Source organism: Capricornis sumatraensis, chromosome 9, assembly GCF_032405125.1.
Source record: "Capricornis sumatraensis isolate serow.1 chromosome 9, serow.2, whole genome shotgun sequence".
Classification (NCBI taxonomy): domain Eukaryota; kingdom Metazoa; phylum Chordata; class Mammalia; order Artiodactyla; family Bovidae; genus Capricornis; species Capricornis sumatraensis.
Window position 1 is genome coordinate 38,392,003 of NC_091077.1, and position 6,985 is coordinate 38,398,987.

Sequence of the window (6,985 nt, forward strand, 5' to 3'; positions counted from 1 at the left end):
ACTGAATATGAGTGACATGTCCAACCATTAAACATGAGTCAGGTCGGTATATACTGAACCAGAAGGGGTTCGTGGTGTACTATTGAGAAGTGAAAACAAGCAAGTTACAAAACAGTGTTAACCTATATATATATATATTTTGAAAAACTAACAAAGAAGGTTTGTGTGTATGTGTATATGAGAAATTCTCAAAAGGTCCATAACAGGTGGGAATAGAGGAGTTTTGAATTTTTTGTGTTGACATTTGTACAATGATAATGTATTCTATAATTAAACAAATTTTTTTATTAAAAAAAAAAACTGACATATATTTCCCCCCCTTGTCCCAGCTGTATTCCTTATGTCTGCCATCTTAGTGGCTGATGCAGCCATCTCTCTAGCCTGGAAGTCTGGACCCTCGCTCTGGCTCTTCATGCTCCGTCATGCTCCCATACAGTCTCCATGTCCTGCCCTTTCTACTTTCTGAAGCCATTCTTAGTCCATTTTTTTTTAATATTGAGGTATACCTGATATATAACATGTGTTAGTTTCAAGTATACAATGTAATAATTCAATATTTGTACATGTTATGAAATGATCACTACGTCAGCCTAGTTAATATCCATCACCATATACAATTACAAAAATTTTTTTTCTTGGATGAGGATTTTAAAATCTACTCTCTCAGCAACTTTCAAATATGCAAAACAGTGTTATTAACTATAGTCATCATGCTATATATAACATCCCCCAGATTTAGTCCATCCTTTATCCCCATTTTCCTGCCATTGCTCTGGTAAAGACCATAGCTACCTTTTGACTCATGGTCCCAGCATCTTCCCAGGTATCTCTGCCTTCACACTCATCTTCCACATAGTCCCAAGTTCATGTTTTTCGATGTTGTATCTGATTGTGGCACTCCCCATGCCAGTGGAATTAAATTCCAGGCCTCAGAGCTCTTCATAGTCTGCTCCTGATGACTTCTTAAAATTCTCTCTCCCTTTCAGCCACTCAACCAGATCCCTTTACATTTCCTTCATACTCTTCAGAAATATCTTCTGAAAAGAAAAGAAAAAAAAAAGATACAAAAGTATCTTCTAAGAACTGAGGCTTAAAACAAAAGTAACTAGAAAGCTATAAATTCAATCTGAGACACTGTTAAAAAACAGAAAAATCTAATTCTTAAAAGCATGTTTGAAGGCCTTGCTGTTAAAAAAAAAAAAAAATCCATCCTATTAAACTGAGATATTTAATTGAGAAAAACCTAATTTATGAGCTTCATCAAATGGGAAAGTATCCACATAAGAGAATGGGTATCAGTGGTTTGAAGGATAATCCTCGGGACAGTAATGGAGCCCTTTTTAATTTTTTAAGATATTTGTTTATTCATGTATTTCTTTTTGGCTGCACTGGGTCTTTGTTCCGGCATGCAGGCTTTCTATAGGTGCGAGTGGAGGCTACTCTTATTGCAGTGCACAGGCTTCTCATTGAGGCGAATTTTGTTGGGGAGCATGGGCTCTAGGGCCTGTGTGCTTCAGTAGTTGAGGCTCCTGGCTCTAGAGTGTGGGCTCAGAGTTGTAGCACTTGGGCTTAGTTGCCCTGAGGCATGTGAGATCCTCCTGAACCAGGGATCAAACTTGTGTCCCCTGCATTGTCAGGCAGATTCTTAACCACTAGACCACCAAGGAAGTCCCATGGAGCACCTTTAAGAAAGGCCATGTCACAAATGATCTGATAACACAAAGAAGGATAATTGAACAAATTAACATGAACATCAACAATTCTGAACCAAAAAAAGTGATTCAGGAGTCTACATTCAAATGTAAAGAAGTTTTAAAAATACCTTAATTAATTTATAGCACTTTTATTTTTCTGTTTATGAATGCACAAAAATGATATGTGAGTTTTTAAAACTATGAGTAAATCTAAAGGAGCTCCTTTTGTAAGTTTAAAATTAAGAATATAAGGAATTAAGAAAAAAATCTTCCAAGATCTCCCAAAGATTCAAGAATATTACAAATCTACAGACGAAAATATGTAGCCAACAAGTCCAGAGATCAGCCAAACTCACTGAGGGAGGCAAGGTTCATTTAATTCACTTCCACTCAAACTGGCCTCACAGCTTGCCTTTGCTCCTACCCCAACCATGTTGGCCTGTGATCTGCCTCCGGTCACTTTAGCCTTGAGAAGTCTCCCACAGGAGGTAACACTCCACACTAAGCAATGTGTGCCCAGCGGTGGCTGGTATGTAGGGTTTAGGAAATGTTGCCTGAGGTCAGGGACCCTGTGCTATGGCTTCTCCTCTGCTTCAGCCAGCCTGAGCCCCAAGGCCTTGACTTCACATGCATCACCCCTTGACCTTTTATCTGGTAGCCATTTCCCCCTAGAACCCTGGAGGGGATCCAATCATGAGTGGAGAGTGCCCACTTGTTAGGTCCAAGCCCGGGCTCTGGCCCCAAGGTCACTCAGCTGTCCTCTGCTTCCTTGACCCTGCAAGCCCCTCCCTTCCCTCTCACTTCCTATCTCTGGAGAACACAGAGGTACTGGGTGGGACCTCTCTCAATTTCCTTCCCTTCCCACTTAAAACATAGCTGAGGCCCCTTGCCTTTCCCTGCATGTCTCAAATATTAAGGGGTTTCTCATCTGCTCTCTGGGGCACCCATCCCGCTATGGCCCCATTCGAACACCCTATACCTCCTTGCACCTCCTTGACCTCTCATCATTATTGTACCCTTAACTTCCCCCTCCCAATTGACTTCTTCCCAAAACATTGTACTTATTCAGTGTTATTCATTCAATAAGACATTTAATGTTTCATTTGATTTACTCATTCAATCCACAAATATCTGTCAAGCATCTACTCTGCACCAAGGCACTGGCAACACAGCAGTGAATGAGTCCTAACTTCTTGGTATGTCTATTCTAGACAATGAGAAAGATGGAGGTATGGGACCAAAAAAAAAAAAAAAAAATCAGGCAATTTAGACTATAATTTATAAGGGTGGGAGGGATAGATTGGGAATTTGAGATTGACATGTATACACTGCTATAGTTAAAATAACATGCTTTTCCATAAAAAAAGAAAAAGAAAAGACTTTGTACTACTGGCATAAAGATAGATCTATTGTCAGTGATAGTGAGGTGGATGAACCTAGAGCCTGTTACACAGAGTGAAATAAATTGGAAATAGAAAAACAAATGTCATATATTAACACATATATATGGAATCTAGAAAAATGGTACTGATTGACCTGTTTGCAGGGAAGGAATGGAGATGCACATGTAGAGAAGGGACTTGTGGACACAGTGAGGAAGGAGAAGGTAGAACGAACGGAGAAAGCGTTGATATGTATACACTATTGTGTAAAATAGACAGCTGGTGGGAAGTTGCTATATATACACAGGGAGCCCAGCCTGGTGCTCTGTGATGACCTAGAAGGGTGAGGGGAAGGAGGGAATATATGCATGCGTATGGATGATTCGAGTTACTGTATGAAAAAACCAATAGAACATTGTAAAGCAATTTACCTCCAATTAAAATTAAATTTTATAAAAGATCTATTGGTCAATGGAATAGATTGAGAATTCAAGAAGAAACCCAGGCTTCTATGGTCAACTGATTTTTTCTTTTTCTTTCTTTTAAATTAATTATTTAATTAATTTGTTAAAATTAATTTAATTAATTAAAATTTTTGGCCACATTGTGCTGTATGTGGGATCTTAGTTCCCCAACCAAGGATTGAACACACACCTTTGCATTGGAAACATGGAGCCTTAAGCACTGCACCACCAGGGAAGCCCCTGATTTTTTGGCAAGGGTGTCAAGACCATTATCAAAAAGGAAAAGTCAGTCTGTTTAAAAAAATGCTGTTGGAACAACTAGTTATCCACATGCAAAAGAATGAGGTTGGATCCCTACCTCACACTATAGTAAATTAACTCAAAAGTCCTAAATGTAAGGGCTAAAATTATTTCATGGGATTAAACATTGGTTTCTAAAATATTACAAAAAACACAGCAACAAAAGAAATAAACAGATAAATTGGACTTCATCAAAATTAAAAGCCTTTGTATGTCAAAGGATACTATCAAGAAAGTGAAAACACAAGTCACAGAATGGGATAAAATATTCGTTAAATCTTATATCCAAAAATGACTTGTATCCAGAATACATAGAGGATCCTTATAACTCAACAACAAAGAAAGATATTACCCAATTTAAAAAATGTGCAAAGAATCTGGATAGACATGTCTTGAAAGAAGATACACAAATGGTCAACAAGCACAAGAAAATGAGCTCAACATCACTAGTTGTTTGGGAAATGCACACTCAAACCACAAAGGGATACCATTTTGTACCCACTAAGATAATTATACTCAAAAAGGCAGATAATAAAACATATTGGTGAATGTGTGAAGAAATTGGAACCCTCACACATTGCTGGTGGAAATGTAAAATGGTACAGCCACTTTGGTAACATTCTTCAAAGAGTTCCTGATAATTCCTGAAAAGGTTAAACATGGAGTTACCATATGACCAACAATTCCACAATTCCACTCCTAAGTATATATGACAAAGAAATGAATTCACATATCCATGCAAAATTTTGTCCATGAATGTTCACAGCAACATTGTTCATCATAGCCCCAAAGTGAAAGCATCATTGGAAAACAAAACAGCAACTGATAAATGAAATGTGGTATATGTATATAATGGAGTATTATTCAGCCATAGAAAGGAATGTAGTACTGCTACAAACAACAACATGGATGAGTCTGGAATACATCATGCTCAGTGAAAGAAACCAGACATAAAAGACCATGTACTGTTTGATTCCATTTATATGACATGTCCCAAACAGGCAAATCCACAGAGATAGAGAGGAGATGAGTGGTTGTTAGGGCCTAGGGGAAGGGAGGAAGTAGGGTGTGAGTACAAAGTTTCTCTTTAAGTGATGAAAGTGCTCTGGGATTAGATAATGGTGATGGCTGCACGACTTTATGAGTGTATTAGAAACCACTGGGGAATTCCCTGGCAGTGGTTAGGACTCTATGCTTCCACTGCAGGGGATCCAGTTTGATTCCTGGTCAGGGAACTAAGATCCCACAAACTTCGAGGTGCAGCCAAAAACAATTGTTTTAAATTAATTAAAAAAAAGAGATCACTGGATTGCACATTTTGCTTATTTATTTATGTATTATTTTATATATTTTTCTTTTTTTTGGCTGTACCACATGGCTTGTAGGATCTTAGTTCCCTGACCAGGGATTGATCCTAAGCCCCCTGCAGTGGAAGACCAGAGGCCTAACCATTGGACCACTACAGAATTCCTGGATTGTACATTTTAGAAGGGCAGATGTTATGGTATGTGAAGTATATCTCAATAAAAAGAAAATAAAGACATAAGTAGGGAAAAATCAGATAATTTCAGGGAATGGTAATTGCTGTAAGTTACCTCAAGAGGAAGAGGTAACAGAGTGACCTGGTGTCAACTGGAAGTCCTCAAGTTGAGGGAGGAGCCAGGGAAGCCTGTCTGTAGAGAGACCCTTGAACTCATAGACAGAAAGTGTCCTGGCAGAGGTGGGAATGGAATCTTCCAGACGCAGGAACACAGACCCTGAGGTGGAATAGTTTACTCAAGACGGAGTCCCTCCTGCCTTTAGAAAGTCTTCCCTCCTAGCCTCCAACATCCTCCTGTTCTACATGGCCACCTGTTTTCCATGGTTTTTGCCTAAGGTCTTTACCTGAGGGCTGTGAAGATTTTCCAGATTATTTGGAGCATAGTTGTTTTTCCAATCGTGGTTTTTGCCTAAGGTTGTCACCTGGCCATGTGAAGACTTTCCAGATTTTTCCGAGCTTATTTGGAGTGAAGGGTCCAAATTTCCAGACCTTTAACTTCCATTTGAACTCCTTGATCTGCCTCAGAAAACACCTCTCTTCAGTCCCTTCAGATGGCTTCCCGCTCATGAGAGACGCACCACACATCCCAGCCAGATGAATCTCTGTGGGCCAGGCATTCCAAAGAGAGGGTGCTGGAGAGCCTTCAAAGCTTCCTAAGGACTTACTTCATCCAGTAAACTCAGGGCAGGGCTTTAGCCTTGTCTGTCAGTCCTAGAATTAGAACCCAGCAAGGGCATGGTTGTCATGGGGATGCATATTATAACTTGCTGGTTTTAATTGAGAATGGAGTCAAATCTTTTCTGATTGAAAATCAGTGTGAGTGCTTGCTTCAGCAGCACGTATACTAAAATTGGAATGCTACAATTAGCATTAGAAGATTAGCATGGCCTTAGTGGAAGGATGATACGCAAATTCATAGAGCACTCCATATTCTTATATTAAAAAAGTCAGTCTCAGTTGGCTGAGGCATTTGATGATGGGGCCCGGTTTTGCCATTTTAGACACATGAAACATTTTCTATAAATTGATAGAGCTGTATCTATAGCCCCAGGGCTTTATGATGTATTTAAAGCACATATATAGTATGAGTGAGTGTTTGTTGCTCAGTAGTGTCCAACTCTTTGTGAACCTATGGACTGTCTTATCCTACTGGGCTCCTCTGTCCATGGAATTTTTTTCAGGCAAGACCACTGCAGTGGGTTGCCCTTTCCTTCTCCAGGGGATCTTCCTGAACCAGGGATCGAAATTGTGTCTCCTGCAGCTCCTGCTTTGCAGGAGAATTCTTTACTGGTGAGCCATTAAGTGACTGCTGCTGCTGCTAAGTCGCTTCAGTCATGTCCAACTCTGTGCGACCCCATAGATGGCAGCCCACCAGGCTCCCCCGTCCCTGTGATTCTCCAGGCAAGAACACTGGAGTGGGTTGCCATTTCCTTCTCTAGTGCATGAAAGTGAAAAGTGAAAGTGAAGTCGCTCAGTCGTGTCCGACTCTATGCGACCCCATGGACTGCAGCCCACCTGGCTCCTCCATCCATGGGATTTTCCAGGCAAGAGTACTGGAGTGGGGTGCCATTGCCTTCTCCCATTAAGTGACTACTGGGTGTAAAC

General features: G+C 40.1%; 1 pseudogene; it reads left to right on the forward strand.

The window, feature by feature from the left end:
• Nucleotides 1-6,200: 6,200 nt before the first annotated feature.
• LOC138086694 (U6 spliceosomal RNA) lies at nt 6,201-6,315 on the forward strand (annotated as a pseudogene).
• The last annotated feature ends 670 nt before the right edge of the window (nt 6,316-6,985 follow it).